Genomic DNA, 26,747 nt, shown 5'->3' with positions numbered 1-26,747 from the left:
TACATTCATAAGCAATATTTGAAGATATTACATTTATACACGATACTTGAAGATATTACATTAATAAACAATACTTGAAGATATTACATTCATAAGCAATACTTGAAGATATTACATTAATAAGCAATACTTGAAGATATTACATTCATAAGCAATACTTGAAGATATTACATTCATAAGCAATACTTGAAGATATTACATTAATAAACAATACTTGAAGATATTACATTCATAAACAATACTTGAAGATATTACATTCATAAACAATACTTGAAGATATTACATTCATAAGCAATACTTGAAGATATTACATTCATAAGCAATACTTGAAGATATTACATTAATAAACAATACTTGAAGATATTACATTAATAAACAATACTTGAAGATATTACATTCATAAACAATACTTGAAGATATTACATTAATAAACAATACTTGAAGATATTACATTCATAAGCAATACTTGAAGATATTGCATTAATAAACAATACTTGAAGATATTACATTCATAAACAATACTTGAAGATATTACATGCATAAACAATACTTGAAGATATGCAATTCATAAGCAATACTTGAAGATATTACATTCATAAACAATATTTGAAGATATTACATTCATAAGCAATACTTGAAGATATTACATTCATAAACAATATTTGAAGATATTACATTTATAAACAATGCTTGAGGATATTACATTCATAAACAATACTTAAAGAAATTACATTCATAAACGATACTTGAAGATATTACATGCATAAACAATACTTGAAGATATTACATGTATAAACAATACTTGAAGATATTACATTCATAAGCAATACTTGAAGATATTACATTTATAAACGATACTTGAAGATATTACATTTATAAACAATACTTGAAGATATTACATTCATAAACAATACTTGAAGATATTACATGCATAAACAATACTTGAAGATATTACATTTATAAACAATACTTGAAGATATTACATTCATAAGCAATACTTGAAGATATTACATTTATAAACGATACTTGAAGATATTACATGCATAAACAATACTTGAAGATATTACATGTATAAACAATACTTGAAGATATTACATTCATAAACAATACTTGAAGATATTACATGTATAAACAATACTTGAAGATATTACATTCATAAACAATACTTGAAGATATTACATTTATAAACAATACTTGAAGATATTACATTCATAAACAATACTTGAAGATATTACATTTATAAACGATACTTGAAGATATTACATGCATAAACAATACTTGAAGATATTACATGTATAAACAATACTTTAAGATATTACATTCATAAACAATACTTGAAGATATTACATGTATAAACAATACTTGAAGATATTACATTTATAAACAATACTTGAAGATATTACATGTATAAACAATACTTGAAGATATTACATTTATAAACAATACTTGAAGATATTACATTCATAAACAATACTTGAAGATATTACATTTATAAACAATACTTGAAGATATTACATTCATAAACAATACTTGAAGATATTACATGTATAAACAATACTTGAAGATATTACATTTATAAACAATACTTGAAGATACTACATTCATAAACAATACTTGAAGATATTACATTCATAAACAATACTTGAAGATATTACATTCATAAACAATACTTGAAGATATTACATTCATAAGCAATACATAAAGATATTACATTTATACACGATACTTGAAGATATTACATGTATAAACAATACTTGAAGATATTACATTTATAAACAATACTTGAAGATATTACATTTATACACGATACTTGAAGATATTACATTCATAAACAATACTTGAAGATATTACATTCATAAGCAATACTTGAAGATATTACATTCATAAACAATACTTGAAGATATTACATTCATAAACAATACTTGAAGATATTACATTCATAAGCAATACTTGAAGATATTACATTCATAAACAATACTTGAAGATATTACATTCATAAACAATACTTGAAGATATTACATGCATAAACAATACTTGAAGATATTACATTCATAAACAATACTTGAAGATATTACATTCATAAGCAATACTTGAAGATATTACATTCATAAGCAATACTTGAAGATATTACATGCATAAGCAATACTTGAAGATATTACATTCATAAGCAATACTTGAAGATATTACATTCATAAACAATACTTGAAGATATTACATTCATAAGCAATACTTGAAGATATTACATTCATAAACAATACTTGAAGATATTACATTCATAAACAATACTTGAAGATATTACATTCATAAGCAATACTTGAAGATATTACATTCATAAACAATACTTGAAGATATTACATTCATAGACAATACTTGAAGATATTACATTCATAAACAATACTTGAAGATATTACATTCATAAACAATACTTGAAGATATTACATTTATAAACAATACTTGAAGATATTACATTCATAAGCAATACTTGAAGATATTACATGCATAAGAAATACTTGAAGATATTACATTCATAAGCAATACTTGAAGATATTACATTCATAAACAATACTTGAAGATATTACATTCATAAACAATACTTGAAGATATTACATTCATAAACAATACTTGAAGATATTACATTCATAAGCAATACTTGAAGATATTACATTCATAAGCAATACTTGAAGATATTACATTCATAAGCAATACTTGAAGATATTACATTCATAAACAATACTTGAAGATATTACATTCATAAACAATACTTGAAGATATTACATTCATAAGCAATACTTGAAGATATTACATTCATAAACAATACTTGAAGATATTACATGCATAAGCAATACTTGAAGATATTACATTCATAAACAATACTTGAAGATATTACATTCATAAACAATACTTGAAGATATTACATTCATAAGCAATACTTGAAGATATTACATTCATAAACAATACTTGAAGATATTACATGCATAAGCAATACTTGAAGATATTACATTCATAAGCAATACTTGAAGATATTACATTCATAAGCAATACTTGAAGATATTACATTCATAAACAATACTTGAAGATATTACATTCATAAACAATACTTGAAGATATTACATTCATAAGCAATACTTGAAGATATTACATTCATAAACAATACTTGAAGATATTACATGCATAAGCAATACTTGAAGATATTACATTCATAAGCAATACTTGAAGATATTACATTCATAAACAATACTTGAAGATATTACATTCATAAACAATACTTGAAGATATTACATTCATAAACAATACTTGAAGATATTACATTCATAAGCAATACTTGAAGATATTACATTCATAAACAATACTTGAAGATATTACATTCATAAACAATACTTGAAGATATTACATTCATAAACAATACTTGAAGATATTACATTCATAAACAATACTTGGAGATATTACATTTAGAAACAATACTTGAAGATATTACATGTATAAACAATACTTGAAGATATTACATTCATAAACAATACTTGAAGATATAACATTCATAAGCAATACTTGAAGATATTACATGCATAAACAATACTTGAAGATATTACATTCATAAACAATACTTGAAGATATTACATTCATAAACAATACTTGGAGATATTATATTTAGAAACAATACTTGAAGATATTACATGTATAAACAATACTTGAAGATATTACATTCATAAACAATACTTGAAGATATTACATTCATAAGCAATACTTGAAGATATTACATTCATAAACAATACTTGAAGATATTACATTCATAAACAATACTTGAAGATATTACATGTATAAACAATACTTTAAGATATTACATGTATAAACAATACTTGAAGATATTACATGTATAAACAATACTTGAAGATATTACATGTATAAACAATACTTGAAGATATTACATTCATAAACAATACTTGAAGATATTACATTCATAAGCAATACTTGAAGATATTACATTCATAAACAATACTTGAAGATATTACATTCATAAACAATACTTGAAGATATTACATTCATAAACAATACTTGAAGATATTACATGTATAAACAATACTTGAAGATATTACATTCATAAACAATACTTGAAGATATTACATTCATAAACAATACTTGAAGATATTACATGTATAAACAATACTTGAAGATATTACATTCATAAACAATACTTGAAGATATTACATTCATAAGCAATACTTGAAGATATTACATTCATAAACAATACTTGAAGATATTACATTTATACACGATACTTGAAGATATTACATTCATAAGCAATACTTGAAGATATTACATTCATAAGCAATATTTGAAGATATTACATTTATACACGATACTTGAAGATATTACATTCATAAACAATACTTGAAGATATTACATTCATAAACAATACTTGAAGATATTACATTCATAAACAATACTTGAAGATATTACATGTATAAACAATACTTGAAGATATTACATTCATAAACAATACTTTAAGATATTACATTCATAAGCAATACTTGAAGATATTACATGCATAAACAATACTTGAAGATATTACATTCATAAACAATACTTGAAGATATTACATTCATAAACAATACTTGAAGATATTACATTCATAAGCAATACTTGAAGATATTACATGCATAAACAATACTTGAAGATATTACATTCATAAACAATACTTGAAGATATTACATTCATAAGCAATACTTGAAGATATTACATGCATAAACAATACTTGAAGATATTACATTCATAAACAATACTTGAAGATATTACATTCATAAGCAATACTTGAAGATATTACATGTATAAACAATACTTGAAGATATTACATTCATAAACAATACTTGAAGATATTACATTCATAAGCAATACTTGAAGATATTACATGCATAAGCAATACTTGAAGATATTACATTCATAAACAATACTTGAAGATATTACATTCATAAACAATATTTGAAGATATTACATGCATAAACAATACTTGAAGATATTACATTCATAAACAATACTTGAAGATATTACATTTATAAACAATACTTGAAGATATTACATTCATAAGCAATACTTGAAGATATTACATGCATAAACAATACTTGAAGATATTACATTCATAAACAATACTTGAAGATATTACATTCATAAGCAATACTTGAAGATATTACATGCATAAACAATACTTGAAGATATTACATTCATAAACAATACTTGAAGATATTACATTCATAAGCAATACTTGAAGATATTACATGCATAAACAATACTTGAAGATATTACATGTATAAACAATACTTTAAGATATTACATTCATAAACAATACTTGAAGATATTACATGCATAAACAATACTTGAAGATATTACATTCATAAACAATACTTGAAGATATTACATTCATAAACAATACTTGAAGATATTACATGCATAAGCAATACTTGAAGATATTACATTCATAAACAATACTTGAAGATATTACATGCATAAACAATACTTGAAGATATTACATTCATAAACAATACTTGAAGATATTACATTTATAAACAATACTTGAAGATATTACATTCATAAGCAATACTTGAAGATATTACATGCATAAACAATACTTGAAGATATTACATTCATAAACAATACTTGAAGATATTACATTCATAAGCAATACTTGAAGATATTACATGCATAAACAATACTTGAAGATATTACATTCATATACAATACTTGAAGATATTACATTCATAAGCAATACTTGAAGATATTACATGCATAAACAATACTTGAAGATATTACATTCATAAACAATACTTGAAGATATTACATTCATAAACAATACTTGAAGATATTACATGCATAAACAATACTTGAAGATATTACATTCATAAGCAATACTTGAAGATATTACATGCATAAACAATACTTGAAGATATTACATTCATAAACAATACTTGAAGATATTACATTCATAAGCAATACTTGAAGATATTACATGTATAAACAATACTTGAAGATATTACATTCATAAACAATACTTGAAGATATTACATTCATAAGCAATACTTGAAGATATTACATGCATAAGCAATACTTGAAGATATTACATTCATAAACAATACTTGAAGATATTACATTCATAAACAATACTTGAAGATATTACATTCATAAGAAATACTTGCAGATATTACATTCATAAACAATACTTGAAGATATTACATTCATAAACAATACTTGAAGATATTACATGTATAAACAATACTTGAAGATATTACATGTATAAACAATACTTGAAGATATTACATTCATAAACAATACTTGAAGATATTACATTCATAAACAATACTTGAAGATATTACATTCATAAACAATACTTGAAGATATTACATTCATAAACAATACTTGAAGATATTACATTCATAAACAATACTTGAAGATATTACATGTATAAACAATACTTGAAGATATTACATGTATAAACAATACTTGAAGATATTACATGTATAAACAATACTTGAAGATATTACATTCATAAACAATACTTGAAGATATTACATGCATAAACAATACTTGAAGATATTACATTCATAAACAATACTTGAAGATATTACATTTATAAACGATACTTGAAGATATTACATTCATAAGCAATACTTGAAGATATTACATTTATAAACGATACTTGAAGATATTACATTCGTAAACAATACTTGAAGATATTACATTCATAAACAATACTTGAAGATATTACATTCATAAACAATACTTGAAGATATTACATTCATAAACAATACTTGAAGATATTACATTCATAAACAATACTTGAAGATATTACATTCAAAAAAATACTTGGAGATATTACATTTAGAAACAATACTTGAAGATATTACATGTATAAACAATGCTTGAAGATATTACATTCATAAACAATACTTGAAGATATTACATTCATAAACAATACTTGAAGATATTACATTCATAAACAATACTTGAAGATATTACATTCATAAACAATACTTGAAGATATTACATTCATAAACAATACTTGAAGATATTACATTCATAAGCAATACTTGAAGATATTACATGCATAAACAATACTTGAAGATATTACATTCATAAGCAATACTTGAAGATATTACATTCATAAACAATACTTGAAGATATTACATTCATGAACAGTACTAGAAGATATTACATTCATGAAAAATACTTGAAGATATTACATGTATAAACAATACTTGAAGATACTACATTTATAAACAATACTTGAAGATATTACATGTATAAACAATGCTTGAGGATATTACATTCATAAACAATACTTGAAGATATTACATGTATAAACAATGCTTGAAGATATTACATTTATAAACAATACTTGAAGATATAACATGTATAAACAATACTTGAAGATATTACATGTATAAACAGTACTGGAAGGTATTACATTCATAAACAATACTTGAAAATATTACATGTATAAACAATGCTTGAAGATATTACATTCATAAACAATACTTGAAGATATTATGTTTATAAACAATGCTTGAAGATATTACATGTATAAACAATACTTGAAGATATAACATTCATAAACAATACTTGATGAAATTACATGTATAAACAATGCTTGAAGATATTACATGTATAAACAATGCTTGAAGATATTACATGTATAAACAATGCTTGAAGATATTACATTCATAAACAATACTTGAAGATATTATGTTTATAAACAATGCTTGAAGATATTACATGTATAAACAATACTTGAAGATATAACATTCATAAACAATACTTGATGAAATTACATGTATAAACAATGCTTGAAGATATTACATGTATAAACAATGCTTGAAGATATTACATGTATAAACAATGCTTGAAGATATTACATTCATAAACAATACTTGAAGATATTACATTCCTAAACAATATTTGAAGATATTTCATGTATAAACAATGCTTGTAGATATTACATTCATAAACAATACTTGAAGATATTACATATATAAACAATACTTGAAGATATTACATGTATAAACAATACTGGAAGATATTACATTCATAAACAATACTTGAAGGTATTACATGTATAAACAATGCTGGAAGATATTACACTCATAAACAATACTTGAAGATATTACATGTATAAACAATACTTGAATATATTACATTCATAAACAATACTTGAAGATATTACATTCGTAAACAATATTTGAAGATATTACATTCGTAAACAATATTTGAAGATATAACATTGATAAACAATGCTTGAAGATATTACATTCATAAACAATGCTTGGAGATATTACATGTATATACAATACTTGAAGATAGTACATTCATAAACAATATTTGAAGATATTACATGTATAAACAATGCTTGAAGATATTACATTCATAAACAATACTGGAAGATATTACATTCGTAAACAATACTTGAAGATATTACATTCAAAAACAATACTGGAAGATATTACATTTATAAACAATACTTGAAAATATTACATTCATAAACAATACTTGAAGATATTACATTCATAAACAATACTTGAAGATATTACATTCATAAACAATACTTTACGATATTACATTCATAAACAATACTTGACGATATTACATTCATAAACAATACTTGAAATATTACATTCATAAACAATACTTGGAGATATTACATTCATAAAAAATACCTTACGATATTACATGTATGAACAATACTTGAAGATATTACATTCATCAACAATATTTGAAGATATTACATGTATAAACAATGCTTGAAGATATTACATGTATAAACAATGCTTGAAAATATTACATTAATAAAAAATACTGAAAGATATCATATTCATAAACAATACTTGACTATATTACATGCATAAACAATACTTGAATATATTACATGCATAAACAATACTGGGAGATATGACATTCATAAACAATATATGAAGAAATTACATTCATAAACAATACTTGAAGATATTACATTCATAAACAATACTTGAAGATATTACATTCATAAACAATATTTGAAGATATTACATTCATAAACAATACTTGAAGATATTACATTCATAAACAATACTTGAAGATATTACATTCATAAACAATACTTGAAGATACTACATTCATAAACAATACTTGAAGATATTACATTCATAAACAATACTTGAAGATATTACATTTTTTAAACAATACTTGAAGATACTACATTCATAAACAATACTTGAAGATATTACATTCATAAACAATACTTGAAGATATTACATTCATAAACAATACTTGAAAATATTACATTCATAAACAATACTTTACGATATTACATTCATAAACAATACTTGACGATATTACATTCATAAACAATACTTGAAGATATTACATTCATAAACAATACTTGAAGATATTACATTCATAAACAATACTTGAAGATATTACATGTATGAACAATACTTTACGATATTACATTCATCAACAATATTTGAAGATATTACATGTATAAACAATGCTTGAAGATATTACATGTATAAACAATGCTTGAAGATATTACATTCATAAAAAATACTTGAAGATATTACATGTATAAACAATACTTGAAGATATTACATTTATAAACAATGCTTGAAGATATTACATGTATACACAATGCTTGAGGATATTACATTCATAAACAATACTTGAAGATATTACATGTATAAACAATGCTTGAAGATATTACATTTATAAACAATACTTGAAGATATAACATGTATAAACAATACTTGAAGATATTACATGTATAAACAATACTGGAAGATATTACATTCATAAACAATACTTGAAGGTATTACATGTATAAACAATGCTTGAAGATATTACATTCATAAACAATACTTGAAAATATTACATGTATAAACAATGCTTGAAGATATTACATTCATAAACAATACTTGAAGATATTATGTTTATAAACAATGCTTGAAGATATTACATGTATAAACAATACTTGAAGATATAACATTCATAAACAATACTTGAAGAAATTACATGTATAAAGAATGCTTGAAGATATTACATGTATAAACAATGCTTGAAGATATTACATGTATAAACAATGCTTGAAGATATTACATTCATAAACAATACTTGAAGATATTACATTCCTAAACAATATTTGAAGATATTACATGTATAAACAATGCTTGTAGATATTACATTCATAAACAATACTTGAAGATATTGCATATATAAACAATACTTGAAGATATTACATGTATAAACAATACTGGAAGATATTACATTCATAAACAATACTTGAAGATATTACATGTATAAACAATACTTGAATATATTACATTCATAAACAATACTTGAAATATTACATTCGTAAACAATATTTGAAGATATTACATTCGTAAACAATATTTGAAGATATAACATTGATAAACAATGCTTGAAGATATTACATTCATAAACAATGCTTGGAGATATTACATGTATAAACAATACTTGAAGATAGTACATTCATAAATAATATTTAAAGATATTACATGTATAAACAATGCTTGAAGATATTACATTCATAAACAATACTGGAAGATATTACATTCGTAAACAATACTTGAAGATATTACATTCAAAAACAATACTGGAAGATATTACATTTATAAACAATACTTAAAAATATTACATTCATAAACAATACTTGAAGATATTACATTCATAAACAATACTTGAAGATATTACATTCATAAACAATACTTTACGATATTACATTCATAAACAATACTTGACGATATTACATTCATAAACAATACTTGAAATATTTAATTCATAAACAATACTTGAAGATATTACATTCATAAAAAATACCTTACGATATTACATGTATGAACAATACTTTACGATATTACATTCATCAACAATATTTGAAGATATTACATGTATAAACAATGCTTGAAGATATTACATGTATAAACAATGCTTGAAAATATTACATTAATAAAAAATACTGAAAGATATCATATTCATAAACAATACTTGAATATATTACATGCATAAACAATACTTGAATATATTACATGCATAAACAATACTGGAAGATATGACATTCATAAACAATATTGGAAGAAATTACATTCATAAAAAATACTTGAAGATATTATATTCATAAACAATACTTGAAGATATTACATTCATAAACAATACTTGAAGATATTACATTCATAAACAATACTTGAAGATATTACATTCATAAACAATACTTGAAGATATTACATTCATAAACAATACTTGAAGATACTACATTCATAAACAATACTTGAAGATATTACATTCATAAACAATACTTGAAGATATTACATTCATAAACAATACTTGAAGATATTACATGTATAAACAATACTTGAAGATATTACATTCATAAACAATACTGGAAGATATTACATTCATAAACAATACTTGAAGATATTACATTCGTAAACAATACTTGAAGATATTACATTCATAAACAATACTTGAAGATATTGCATTCATAAACAATACTTGAAGATATTACATTCATAAACAATACTTGAAGATATTACATTCATAAACAATACTTGAAGATATTACATTCATAAAAAATACTTTAAGATATTACATGTATAAACAATACTTGAAGATATTACATTTATAAACAATACTTGAAGATATTACATGTATAAAGAATGCTTGAGGATATTATATTCATAAACAATACTTGAAGATATTACATGTATAAACAATACTTGAAGATATTACATTAATAAACAATACTTGAAGATATTACATTCATAAGCAATACTTGAAGATATTACATTCATAAACAATACTTGAAGATATTACATGTATAAACAATACTTGAAGATATTACATTCATAAACAATATTTGATGATATTACATTCATAAACAATATTTGAAGATATTACATGTATAAACAATGCTTGAAGATATTACATTAATAAACAATACTTGAAGATATTATATTCATAAACAATACTTGAAGATATTACATTCATAAACAATACCTGAAGATATTACATGTATAAACAATGCTTGAAGATATTACATTCATAAATAATACTTGAAGATATTACATGTATAAACAATACTTGAAGATATTACATTCATAAACAATACTTGAAGATATTACACAAATGGCAGAAAGGTCGGCTGGAAGTCGACGAGAATTGGAGCCGACTAGGCATCGACGTAACCCATTATTGTGGTCAGCACTTCCTCACACTGATCGATTGCGGACCAACGAGGTTTGCGATCTGGCGACTATTAACAAGACAGGACTTGGCTAGTCTCATCCGTCAATTAGAGTCCATACTTTATGAGCGGGGGCCACCTGAAGAGATTCTCATTGACAACGACACAGCCTTTTGCAGCGGAGAATTCAGGCGTTTCCTAGACGAGTGGAGGATCTGGCTTAGACACAGATGTGCGTATGTACCGAGTGGCAACGGTATAGCGGAGCGGTGCCACCGAAGTGTGAAGAGGATAGCAGCAAGGAAGCAATGTACGATTGCAGAGGCAGTATATAGGTACAATACAACACCAAAGGATGACGCGACTGCTGAAAGTGCACCTGCTAATGCGATACATTGCTATCGAGTGCATGTTAAGGGCATTGACGCCTGCCCACCTAATCAGAAGAGGACGCAAGGACAGTACAAGTTAGGGTTCACCGTCTGGGTAAGGCCTGCCAATAACCGATGTACGACCAGTTTCAAGAGAGGATGGATCACCGGCATAATTAGTGAGCAGGCTGTGCTGATTGATGCTACTCCATGGCATGTGAGGGATGTCTGGCCCACCCTTGATACAAACCAAATGGCGAACAGCGAAAGTGATGAATCATCCAATGATGAAATGTGGATCCGACCTATGCCTCATTGCCGTGATGACATGGCTGAGAACCTCAGCACAGATGGCGATAGTTCCAGCGCCACTTCTGAGAGCCCCAATGACGATGGAGCCCAGCTTGATGGAAGGACTACTGGCAACGTTAATGGCGACAGGTCTGTTACCCCTTCTGAGAGCTCAGATGAAGATGGAGCGCAGCCGGATAGTAGGACTGTGGACACTGACCCAAGTAGCTCCGATGAAGATGAAGAAGTCCAGCTAATCCCCCTCCGTAGGAGTTAGGAGTGCCCGTAACAAACGACCGCGGCCGCAATGCCGCATGTGTGATCTTGAGACCAGGGGGAGGGTGTAAAGTCAAACAGAATGAAGGAAGAAAGCGACCACGTGTCTGCGCGTGTTGTCTTACCTGCTGGGAGGATCACAGGGAGGGCAGAAATTAAAAATGGCGGCTGTGGTTTTTGTAAGATTATTGAGCGATGACGTCAGGCCTCACGTGACTGTTTTTCTAGCTGCCGATTGGCTGATGACGAACGCTTGGACAATAAAAGGAGTATGTTCAAAAGATCGAGGACAATGTGTATCAACTGCATTAGTGTGATTAGAAGGTCGACATGTGTGTTAATCAACTGCCATAGTTGCGAAACGAATTCAAATATATATATATATATATATATATATATATATATATATATATATATATATATAAAACACAAAATATTTTTTTAAAAAAAAGTTAACTAAAGGGAAATAATTCCATTTTTAAACGAAAATATCGGTATATCTTTTTGTTATTTTTTACATAACTTACCGTTCATATTGGAAATGTCGACAGTTATAGGTTGTCAGGTACGTTTACAATGAATAAACACTCCAATCTACCCAAGTTAAGAATGGCTCTCGGAATAGACACCCCTAATCTCCCCATGTTAAGAACGGCTTTCGAAATAGACACCCCTAACCTTGTCAGCATACTCGAAAACCTAGAAAAGTTGGCATTTCGAATGTGAACCGATGAGTTGGACGTAATGTAAAAATGTACCGAATTTAAAAGGGAACGAAATTCAAATTTCCGTTCCATTTTTACAACAACCGTAAAGCAGAGCATTCTATGCAAAATTTACCTAACTTCGTGTATTAATGTTACTTTTTTTAAGTAAAAAAATATTTAGGTTTGGCTATAAATTCCTAAACTCATTTCACCCTAAATAATTTAGGTGACTGAAATAGGAATGTAATTGAATCTTTAATTTCCTAAATAGTAATGCGAGAAATTTAATTTTCTTCGAGTTATATCGAATTCATTAATACGGACTTCAGGGGCTTTTTTCGTAATGTTCCTGTAAAAATTATCTTATTTTTATTGCTACAAATTACGACGCTTTATTTATATAAAAAATAAATAAATAAAATTTTGCGTTTTTTTTTTTACTACTGAAAACCATAACTTTAGTATTTTTTTTGTTTAAACAAAATAATACATTTTCACAAAGAGTTAAGTAAAAATACTTAGTTCGTTATATTCTGCGATCATTATTTGATAAATACTGAAATTTTCATTAAAATTGGTTAATTTCCTGATTTTTGGTGAATTTTTAAGTAAAGGTCAAAATGTTTATACACTTTGAGCGTCGGCATTCATTTCGCCTCTACATTTATTTACGTCGAGTTTTATGAGATTCGCGCTATTTCGCTCTGTCCCCTGTTTGTCCTGCTTTTTAGTATAAATAAAGTGAAACTAAATTCAAATCGAGGTGTTCTTGGCATCGCGCCAGGAAACGTCCAGAAACAATCAGCTTTGATCAATGTGGGGATAAACTTCTCTTATATCAGACAATTGTTAATTAATCTGGACAAGGGGGAGCTGGTTTTCCCATCCCAACATTTGTTGGGGAAAAATCCAGTCAAAGTTGGGTAAACTGCGTGACTTCTATTTGACCTCATTAATTAGGTCAAATAGAAGCAGCAGAGTTAACTTTTATTGCGGCCACCTGTTTTTAATACTTAAATAAATAAATTCAAACGTATTACCGTTGTACATCGCAGTGGCCCAGTGGTTAACATCGCACATTTTTTTTTCACACTTTAATTTCCAACTTTGCCTTTAGGGTTCGGGTTCGATCCTCATACTCACCTACCAAAACTTTTTTTTATTTTAACCCCCCCCCCACGCGGAGTGTTAATTTACCCAAAACCACACACACCTCAAAACGCCCGGGCATCGCCGGGTACCCCCCGCTAGTACTTTCATAAAGCAGAGTCTATTTTTTGTAGGCTGTTTTTGAACCCAGTCAATGACGGGTACTTTTGCTAGTCTATATAAATAAAAGCGGAAATGCGTGTATGTATGTTTGTTTGTATGTGTGTTTGCGTGTTCATTAAAAACTTTCGACAGACATGACAAGAAGCTCCATCCTTCGGCCGAAAAATATCGAAAAATTGGTTTAAAACGTTAATTTTTTCACCCCGAAATCGAAAATTTTCGACAGGGGGTCAACAAAAACGGTCCTCTCGTGACGACGACCGGTTCTACGCATGCGTCAGATGACGTCATGACCTGATTTACTTTAAATACTTGAAGAACTGACAAAAATTCATGTACGTTGCGTTAGCTCAGTTGGTTAACACGTTGGTTCCTTATCTAAACGTTTTGGGTTCGAATCGTGGTGTGAGATGTCTTCTTTTTTTTCGATCTTTTAAATTTAAATATTGAACCAGTGTTATTAAGCCATTTTTCACGTAACGTTCGTTTTTCTGTTTTTTTTTCCTTCACTTATCCACCCTAGACCACACACCCAAAAACACCCGGGTACCCACGGATTTTTTAAATTTTAATATCGAAACAGGCTTATTTAAGCCATTTTCACGTGTTCGTTTTTCTGTTTTGTTTTTTCGATTTTTACATTTAACATCGTTGGTTTGCTCTACGTTAGTTTTTGGTGTTTTTTTTTCGATGTTTTGATTACCCCTCCTTCCCCCCTTAAGTTCTAATGTTTGTTTTTATATTTTCTTTTTTACTTCGCTTATAGCAAACAAACCTGGTCATTGACCTCATTTGCTGAAGCTATTGCTTACATCATCATCGTCGTCGTCGTCGTCATAACGCTATATGACTTCCGTGCACGCACCTGTCAATTTGGTTCTTACTTAAATAAATTCAAACATCTTTCAGTAACTCATTTTGGCTGACCGATTTTATTTTCAAACTTTGTCTCAGGGATTCGGGTTCGATCCTACCAACTTTTACACCCTCCCCGGTTTCTTTTTTTATTTAACAGCACACACACCTCCAAACACCCAGGCAATGCCGGGTACCCCTGCTAGTTTAATATAAAAAAGGCAAAATATGTGCATGCGTGTTTGTATGTCCGCCAAAAACTTTTGACAGACAGAACAGAAATGAACAAACTTGGTATCATATTAAAGCTCGACCCTCCAGACAACAGATATCGAAATTTTGGCCCAAAAGAACAACTAGAAGTGGGTCAGCAAGTGACATTTTAACGTTAAACATTACGTATTTTTAAATCGATTTATAAGTACCCCCAAAAAAACGGGCCCCAACTCTCCCACATAAAGTGCACACGGGGCCCTTTTTTTTGCGTCACCCTGTATTTAAAAACCGCTGAGTCATGTCATGTGATCTTGAAGTCAGCAAGCTGTAATGGTGGTATGCATATAAAAACATTTCATATCTGAAAGGTTGTTATCGGTAAAAAAATGCAACAATCATACAAATTAAACTATGAACTTATGCGTTATGAAAACGTTACAAAAGTTATTAGCAGGGTAAAAATAGTAAAATCCGAGACTTAAACCAAAAATAATAAGCAAAAATGATAAGTAAATAAAAAAAATTACGCTTAAAAATATGATGTCTGTTTGCACAAGAAAACAAAACGGCCATTTTCTTTTTTATATTAGTTACACTATGACCTAATTCTATTTAGAGGGAAGAAGGTGGGAGGCATAATATGAGTAAGTGGAAGGGGGCGAAAGATGAAACCGCTTTATTTCTAAGAACAGATACTACACTTTGATCTTTATATTTAATTTCTTTCTTTTAACGAAAAAATTACAATTAAAAAAATCCAATATAAAATTAAAAAATTTAAAAAAGTAAAATCTCCAAAAGACAAAACAAATTTAGGCACAAGGCCCTATAAGATCGGGGGAGGGGAGTGTTGCAGGGTCTTTGTAACTAAAGTAAAAATTGGAGTCTTTGGCGACTTTACTCTTGACTGGCAACATTTACCACAATACCTCCTTAGCCAAAAGACCAAGTAAAAAAAAAAATGATGCGTATTATGTATTTTTCGTGTATTAAATTAAGACAAGATGTCATAATCCTAACATCACAAATCGCTAAACTGCTGATTCCAAATTCTAAAATAAAAACATTATTATTCAGAAAGCCATTCTTAGTATTGGGAGGTTATGTTTTTTATATAATCTTCAGTTAAGGAGGAAGACTTTAAGGAATTCATATAAAAGTATTATGTACTAGCAGATTACCCGACGTAGGTGGAAATACATTGAATGTTTCCTAGCAGAATACCCAGCGTTGCCTGGGATCGGATAAGATTGGTTGATATAACACGGCATATGTACCAGCAGATTACACGGTGTAGCCTGGGATTGGATAAAATTGGTGCATATGTACTAGCAAAATACTCAGCGTCGCCCGGGATTGCATGACATAGCACTAGCATGACATGTACTAGCTAATTACCCGGCATGGCCTTGGATTGGATAAAATTCATGGAACTTTTCCTAGCAGAACACTCGGCGTCGCCTGGGATTGGAAAAAATTGGTTGATATATGTACTAGCCAAATGCCCAGCGTCGCCCGGGATGGATTACATAGGTGGATATCTGTAGTAGCAAATACCCGGCAAAGCCCAGGATTGGATGAAGTAGGTGTATATGCACTAGCAGAACATCCGGCATAGCCCGGGATTGTATGACATAGGTGGATGTGTACTTGCATAATACCATACATCGCCCGGGATTGTATGACATAGGTGAAGTATAGGTCTGATTCGACAATTTTGAAGGTGCTTGTGCAGTATAGGTCTGATTTGGCAATTTTTATGGCACTTGTGCATTATACGCCGATTTGACAATTTTTAAGGTGTTTGTGCAGTATAGGTCCGATTTGAAAAATTTAGAAGGTGCTTGTGCAGTATAGGTCCGATTTGAAAAATTTTGAAGGTGCTTATGCAGTATATCTCCAATTTGAAACATTTTTATGTGCTGGTGCAGTATAGGTCCGACTTGAAAAGTTTTAAGGTGCTTGTACAGTATAGGTCTGATTTGACACTTTTCAATGTGTGTGTGTAGTATCGGCGTAATTGACAATTTTGAAGGTGCGTGTGCAGTATAGGTCCAATTTGACAGTGCTGTATAGGTCAGATTTTACAATTTGAAGGTGCTTGTGCAGTATAGGTCCGAATTGCAAAATTTGGAAGGTGTTTGTGCAGCTTAGGTACGATTTGACAATTGTGAAGGTGCTTGTGCATCATAGGTCCGAATTGATAATTTTGAAGGAGCTTGTCTAGTATAGGTCCGATTTGAAAAATTTTGAAGGTGCTTGTGCAGTGTAGGTCTGATTTGGAAAATTTTTAAATGCTTGTGCAATATAGGTCCAATTTGACAATTTTGAAGGTTCTTGTGCAGTATAGGTCCAATTTGAAAGATTTTGAAGGTGCTTCTGTTGTAAAGGTCCGATTCGACAATTTTGAAAGTGCTTGTGCAGCATAGGTCCGATTTGACAATTTTGAAGGTCTTATGCAGTATGAGTCGGACTTGACAATTTTGAAGGTTCTACTGCACTACAGGTCCAATTTGACAATTTTGAAGATGGGTTACTACTTGGGAATACCAAATGGTTTGTATAGATCTCTAAAGTTAAGCAACATTGTCTTGGTCATTATCAGGTGGGTGACTATTTGGAAATACCAAATGCTTTATATAGTACATCAAAGTTCAGCAACATTGTCTTTGTTATTATCGGATGGGTGACTACTTGGGAATACCAAATACTTTTTGTAGATCACGAAAGTTAAGCAACATTGTCTTGGTCATTTTAGATGGATGACTACTTGGGAATAAAGAATAATTTATGTATATCACTAAAGTTAAGAACATGGAGTCTGGTCATTATTATAGAGGTGACTACTTGGGAATACCAAATGCTTTACAAAGACCATCAAAGTTAAGCAACATGGAGTCTGGCCATTATCAGATCGGTGACTACTTGGGAATACCAAATGCTTTATGCAGATTACCAAAGTAAAGCAAAATGTAGACTGGTCATTATCAGATGGGTTACTACTTGGAAATACCCAATGCTTTATGTAGATCAACAAAGTTAAGCAACATGGAGTCTGGTCATAATCAGATGGTTGACTACTTGGGAATGCAAAATGCTTTATGTAGATCAACAAAGTTAAGCAACATTGTCTTGGTCATTATCGGATGGGTGATTACTGGGTAATACAAAATGCTTTATGTAGATCACCAAAGTTAAGCAACACTGTCTGTGTCATTAACAAATGGGTGACTACTTGGGAATACCAAATGCTTTATGTAGATTACCAAATTAAGCAACATTGTCTTTGTCATTAACAAATGGGTGGCTACTAGGGAATACAAAATGCTTTATGTAGATAACCAAAGTTAAGTAACAATGAGGTTGGTCATTCTAAGATGGGTGACTACTTGGGATTACCAAATGATTTATGCAGATCATTAAAGTTAAGCAATATGGAGTCTGGCTATTATCAGATGGGTGACTACTTAGGAATACAAAATGCTTATGTAGCTCACCAAAGTTAAGCAACAATGAGGTTGGTCATTCTATGATAAGTGATGACTTGGGATTACCAAATGATTTATGCAGATCACTAAAATTAAGCAACATGGAGTCTGGTCATATCAGATGGGTGACGTCTTGGAAGAATTATGAAAAATGATGAAATGTGAGTTATTTGATTGGTGTGTTGTAATGACACAGCAACACAATGTCTTAGTTATGATTTTTGTAAGAGGGAGGGGATTATTTGGGGTAAATCAAGAAAAATGATTGTCGAAATTAGTAACATATCCAAGAATTATGAAAAGTTTTGAAATAAATTTTTTTTTGATTTGTGTGTTATAATGAAACAAACAGCCCAGATAAAGTCTCAAATTTATTATTTGTCGAAATTAGTAACATATTCCAGAATTACGAAAAATTATGAAACTTGTGTTATTTGATTGGTGTGTTCGTAATGAAATAGACAGCCCAGATTATGTATCAAAGTTACTATTTTAGTAAGAGCGGGGCTATACTTTGGGTTAAATCAAGAAAAATTATTGTTGACATTAGTAACATATCCAAGAATTATGAAAATGATGAAATATGAGTTATTTGATTGGTGTGTGTGTAATGAAATAACCAGACAGACAATGTCTCAAAGTTATTACTTTAGTAAGATGAGGAGGATTATGCGGGTCATATTATAAAAAATTACTGTCGACATTAGTAACATATCCAAGAATCATGAAAAAATGATGAAATGTGAGTTATTTGTTTGGTGTGTTTATAATGAAAGAACCAGCCAGACAATGTCTCAATGTTATTATTTTAGTATGAGGGGGAATAATGTGAATTCAATCGTGAAAATAATTGTCAAAATTAATAACATATCCAAGAATTATGAAAAATGATTACATGTGAAATGAATTATGAAAAATGATTACATGTGAAATGTATCAAAGTTATTATTTTAGTAAGATTGGTAAGATATGTGGGTTTAATTATGAAAAATGATTGTGGAAATTTGTAATATATCCAAGAATTATGGGATTCAACGAGATACGTTCATATATATACTTACAGATTACCCGGAATCCTCTTGGATTGAATGAGATACATGCACATATATGCAAGCAGAATACACAGGCGCCTGGGATCCAATGAGACAGATGCAAATATATACTAGCAGAATACCTGGCGTTGCCTTGGATTGAATTAGATTGATTGAAATATATACTAACAGAATACCTTGCGTCGACTAGGATTTCATTGAATTGATTGAGATATATACTAGCAGAACATCTGGCGTTACCCGGGATCGAATGAAATAGGTTAGAATATATATTAGCAAAGTACCAGCGTTGTTGGGACTGGATGAGATAGATGATATTTGTTAAAATGTTTTATATATTCATACGGGAATGATGTGATGGTTGTGGTAGTGGGTAGAAAGAAGCATGATTATGTCAATTTTAAACGTGCTCTTGAGTTTTCTTTTGAGGGTTGGAGAAAATAATGTCCGTTTTGAGGTAAAAAAAAAAGTTTGTGAAATTGTTTAATATATCTATTTAACTGACCCGTCTTCGTGTCGGTAAAATTATTTTAACTATGTGTTGTATATTCACCGTCCTTGCAAAGGTAAAATTATTTCATATACATGCTGCAAATTGTCTACCCTAGGTAAGATACAATTATTTCATACGTCTAATATTCGTCCTAGCTTGGTAAAATATTCTTTTGCTCGAAATAGCAAATGATACATAGACATTAAAAATTTCTCACTCCTAAGAATTACAAATATATTCAAAATCAAATTCAATTTTCTCATTGTTTATACGGTCCCCCGAGTTACTTTCTAAAAATTGTTTCAGTTTTCTTAAAATTATGGTAGCCTTGGTGGTAAGAGAAATTATTTAACATGTTGTACAATACCTGCCGATAGTTGTGAAATTGTTTCATGTATGTATTTTAATTACCCGTCCGTTTTAAATATGTGTTGTATATTACTAATCCCCGCAAAGGAAACATTATTTCATATATATGGTATAAATTACTTATCCTAGATAAGGTACAATTATTTGATACGTGTAATACCCGTCCTAGGGTAGGTAAAATATTCATTTGCTCGAAAAAGCTAACGATACATAGACATTAAAAATTCCTCTATCCACAGAATAACAAATATGTTCAAAATCAACTTCAATTTTCACATTGTTTATATGGACCCGAGCAACGCCGGGTACCCCCCGCTAGTCTATATATATAAAAGCCAAAATGTATGTATGTATGTGAGTATGTTTGTGTGTCTGCTAAAAACTTTCGACAAACAGAACAAAAATTAACAAACTTGGTATCATATTGAAGCTCCATCTTCCGCCCGAAAAAATATACAAACATTGGCCTAAAACGCTAATTGCTTCACTCTGAAATCGACAATTTTCTACAGGGGGGGGTCAACAAAAACGGTCCTCTCCTGACGACGACCGGTTCTATGCATGCGTCTGATGACGTCATGACCTGGTTTAGTTTAAATAGTTGAAGAAGTGACTAAATTTTATGTACGTCGTGTTAACTCAGTTGGGTCATTATGTAAACGTTTTGCGTTCGAATCGTGGTGTGAGATGTCATTTTTTTTTCGATTTTTTAAATTTAAATATTGAAACAGGGTTATTTAAGCCATTTTTCACGTAACGTTCGTTTTTTTTTGTTTTTGTTTTTTTTTACTTTAATCATTCTAAGGTTTTCATTAACACACCAACCGACCACACACACCCAAAAACACCCGGGTACACACCGATTTTTTAAATTTTAATATCGACCCAGTCTTATTTAAGCCATTTTTCACGTGTTCTTTTTTTTTTTGTTTTTAGTCTCAACGTTCGTTTTTCTGTTTTCTTTTTTGTTTTTGTTTTTCGGTTTTTACATTTAACATCGTTCGTTTGCCTTACGTTAGTGTTTTTTGGGGGGTTTTTTCGATGTTTTTGATTACCCCCCCCCCACCGCCCGGCTTTCAGATAAGTTTTAACGTTCGTTTTTCTGTTTTCTTTTTTTTTACTTCGCTCATTCTTAGGCTTTCATTTACAACCCCACCCCCGCCCGACCACACACACCTCCAAACACTCGGGCAACGCCGGGTACCCCCGCTTGTCTATATATATAAAAGCGAAAATGTGTGCATGTATGTTTGTATGTGTGTTTGTGTGTTCGCTAAAAACATTCGACAGACAGAACAAAAATTGACAAACTTGGAATCGTTTAAATAGAAACCATCCTCCACTCGAAAAATATCGAAACATTGGCCAAAACGTTAATATTTTCACCCTGAAATCAATTTTCTACAAAAACCGTCATCTCATTACGAGATCGGTTCTACGCATGCGTAAGATGACGTCATGACCTGATTTAGTTTAAATAGTTGAAGAAGTGACTAAATTTCATGTACGTCGTGTTAGCTCAGTTGGTTAGAGCGATGGGTCATTATCTAAACTTTCTGAGTTCGAATCGTGGTGTAAGATTTCTTTTTTTTTTTGATTTTTTAAATTTAAATATTGAACCAGTGTTATTAAAGGCATTTTTCAAGTAACGTTCGTTTTTCTGGGTTTTTTTTACTTCGCTTATTCTTAGGTTTTCATTAACACCTCCACCAAGGACCACACACCCCAAAACACCCGAGTACCCACCGATTTTTTAAATTTTAATATCGAAACAGACTTATTTAGGCCATTTTTCACCTGTTTTTTTTATTTTTAGTTTTAACATTCGTTTTTCTTTTTTCTTTTTGTTTTTTCGATTTTTACATTAAACATCCTTCGTTTGCCTTACGTTAGTTTTTTTTTTAGTTTTTTTTCGATGTTCTGATTACCCACCGCCCGGGTACACCCCCCCGCTCGTTTTCTTTTTTTACTTCGCTTATTCTTAGGTTTTCATTAATAACCACACACACCTCCAAATACTCGGGCAACGCCGGGTACCCCCCGCTAGTCTATATATATAAAAGCGAAAATGTGTGTATGTATGTATGTATGTGTGTTTGTGTGTCTGCTTAAAACTTTCGACAGACAGAACAAAAATTGACAAACTTGGTATCATATTGAAGCTCCATCCTTCGCCCGAAAAATATCGCAAAATTGGCCAGAAACGTTAATATTTTCACCCTGAAATCAACAATTTTCGACAGGGGGGGGTCAGAAAAGCCGTCCTCTCATGACGAGATCGGTTCTACGCATGCGTCAGATGACGTCATGACCTAATTTAGTTTAAATAGTTGAAGAAGTGACTAAATTTCGTGTACGTCGTGTTAGCTCAGTTTGTTAGAGCGTTGGTTTGATATCTAATCGTTTTGGGTTCGAATCGTGGTGTGAGATGTCATTTTATTTTTCGATTTTTTAAATTTAAATATGTAAGCGGTGTTATTTAAGCCATTTTTCACGTAACGTTCGTTTTTCTGTTTTTGTTTTTTTTACTTTGCTTATTCTAAGGTTTTCATTAACACCCCCAGCCCCGACCGACATCACACCCAAAAACACCCGGGTACACACCGATTTTTTAAATTTTAATATCGAAGCCATTTTTCACATGTTTTTTTGTTTTGGTTTTTGTTTTAACGTTCGTTTTTCTGTTTTCTTTTTTGCTTTTGTTTTTTCGATTTTTACATTTAACATCGTTCGTTTGTCTTACGTTAGTTTTTTTGTGTTTTTTTTTTTCGATATTTTCATTACCACCCGCTTAAGTTTTAACGTTCGATTTTATGTTTTCTTTTTTACTTCGCTTTTTCTTAGGTTTTCATAAACAACCACACACACCTCCAAACACTCCGGCAACGCCGGGTACCACTACGCTCGTCTATATCTATATATATAAAAGGCAAAATGTGTGTGATCATTTCGTGTATGTCTGGCAAAGGCTTTTCTCGCACACGGTCCCGGGTTCATTACTATCGCTTACAACTGTGTATATAGGTCCTATATAATAATATCTAGGAATTAGGAAACCACGTAGCATATAGATTTATTTACGTCGATTTTTACAAAATTATTGCTATTTTGGCTTCTCGCGTGTTGATTGGGCTTTTTAGTATAAATAAAGTGAAACTAAACTCAAACGACGTCTTCAGCATTGCGCCGGGAAAAACGTCTAGAAGCAATCAGCTTTGATCAATCTTGTATATCAGATAGTTGCTATTCAATCAAGACAATTGGGAGCTGCTTTCCCCTCCCCAACATCTGTTGGGGGAAGAAACAGTCAAATTTGGGTAAACAAACCCAAACGCTGCTTGACTTCTATTTGATCTTCTTAATTAGGTCAAATGGAAGCAGCAGAGTTAACCTTTATTGCGCATACCTGTTTTTATAGTTAAATAAATAAATTCAAACCTGCTCAACGTTGTATGTCGCCGTGGCTCAATGGTTAACGTAGCACTTTTTTTTCGCACATTAATTTCCAACTCAAGGGTGCGGGTTCGATCCTCATACACTCACCTACCAAAACATTTTTTTATTATTTAACCCCCCCCCTCCCACGGAGTTTTGATTTACCTCAAGACACCCGGGCATCGCCGGGTACCCCCGCTAGTATAAATATAAAAGCAAAAATGTATGTATATCTGTTCGCTTTTTGTGTATGTCAGTAAAAGGCTTTTTTCCGAGAAGCGGTCGGTCGGCTCACGACTTCTTAAAGCTTTTTATATCACATATAAATCATAGTATCTATGAGTTAACAACGGAGGTCACTTGTCTATTTAATTTGCTTGACTTCGAAAAGATAAATATTCAGTCATTTTTGCTCGCCACATGTAGATTAAGCTTTTTCCTATAATAAAAGCGACACTAATTGTGGCAGTAATTTTCCGGCTCGCTGGAAATGTCCGAAAGCAATCAACTTTGATCAATGTGGAAATATTCCTTATATCAGACAATTGCTATTCAATTTGGACAATCCCCTTTTTATGGGGAGCTGGTTTCCCCCACAACATCTTGGGAAAATAAAAATAAAAAAAGCATTTCCGCACGAAATAAAATACTACCTCACAGTCAAAGACCTCATTAAAACAGGCACCAGCCAATTCTAAATAATGAAATAAATTCAAATGTGTTTACGTTATGATTTTGCTGTGGCCACTGATTAACGCCGTACGTTTTTTTTTCACACTTTAATTTCCAACTTTGCCTCAATGGTTCGAGTTCGATCCTCATACTTACCTACCAAAACTTCTTTTTTATTTTACTCCCCCCCCGACACACACACCTCCAAACACCCGGGCAACGCCGGGTACCCCCCGCTAGTCTATATATATATAAGCGAAAATGTGTGTATGTATGTTCGCTTTTTGTGTATGTCCAAGAAAGACTTTTTTCAGAGAAGCACTCGTCGGCTCGCAACTTCTTAAAACTTTTAATATCACATAGAAATCATAATATTTCCGAGTTAACAATGGAGCTTGCCTGTCTATTTAATTTGTCTCGACTTCGGGAAGATAAAGTTTCTAACAGTTTTCGCTCGCCGTGTGTGGATTAGGTTTTTTCCTATAATAAAAGCTACACTAATTCTGGTGGTAGTTTTCCGGTGGCGATCGCCGGATATGTCCGAAAGCAATCAGCTTTGATCAATGTGGACATATTTTCCTTATATCAAACAATTGCTATTCAATTTGGACAAGAGGCGCTGGTCCCCACCCCAACACACATGTTGGGAAAATAAAAATAAAAATCCCGCAGTTAAAGTTGGCCTCATTAAAACGTGCACCTAAAAAAAGCGTTCTCGCAGTAAATAAAAAACCCGCAGTCAAAGTTGACCTCATTAAGTCATTAAAACGTGTACCTACCAAATCTAAGTAATTAAATAAATTCAAACGCGTTTCCGTTTGAATGTCGCGGTGGCCCAGTGGTTAACGTCGCACTTTTTTTCACACTTTGCCTCAAGGGTTCGAGTTCGATCCTCATACTTGCCTACCAAAACTTCTTTTTTATTTTACCCCCCCTTCCGCCCCAGAGTTTTGATTTACCTCCAAACACCCGGGCAACGTCGGGTACCCCCCGCTAGTCTATAATATAAATGCGAAAATGTGTGTATGTATGTTTG

The sequence above is a fragment of the Euprymna scolopes genome, chromosome 33 (genome assembly GCF_053919585.1).
Source record: "Euprymna scolopes isolate OS-2025 chromosome 33, ASM5391958v1, whole genome shotgun sequence".
NCBI classification, from domain to species: domain Eukaryota; kingdom Metazoa; phylum Mollusca; class Cephalopoda; order Sepiida; family Sepiolidae; genus Euprymna; species Euprymna scolopes.
The sequence above is the reverse complement of the archived record's forward strand: the minus strand, read 5'-3'. Positions refer to the sequence as shown.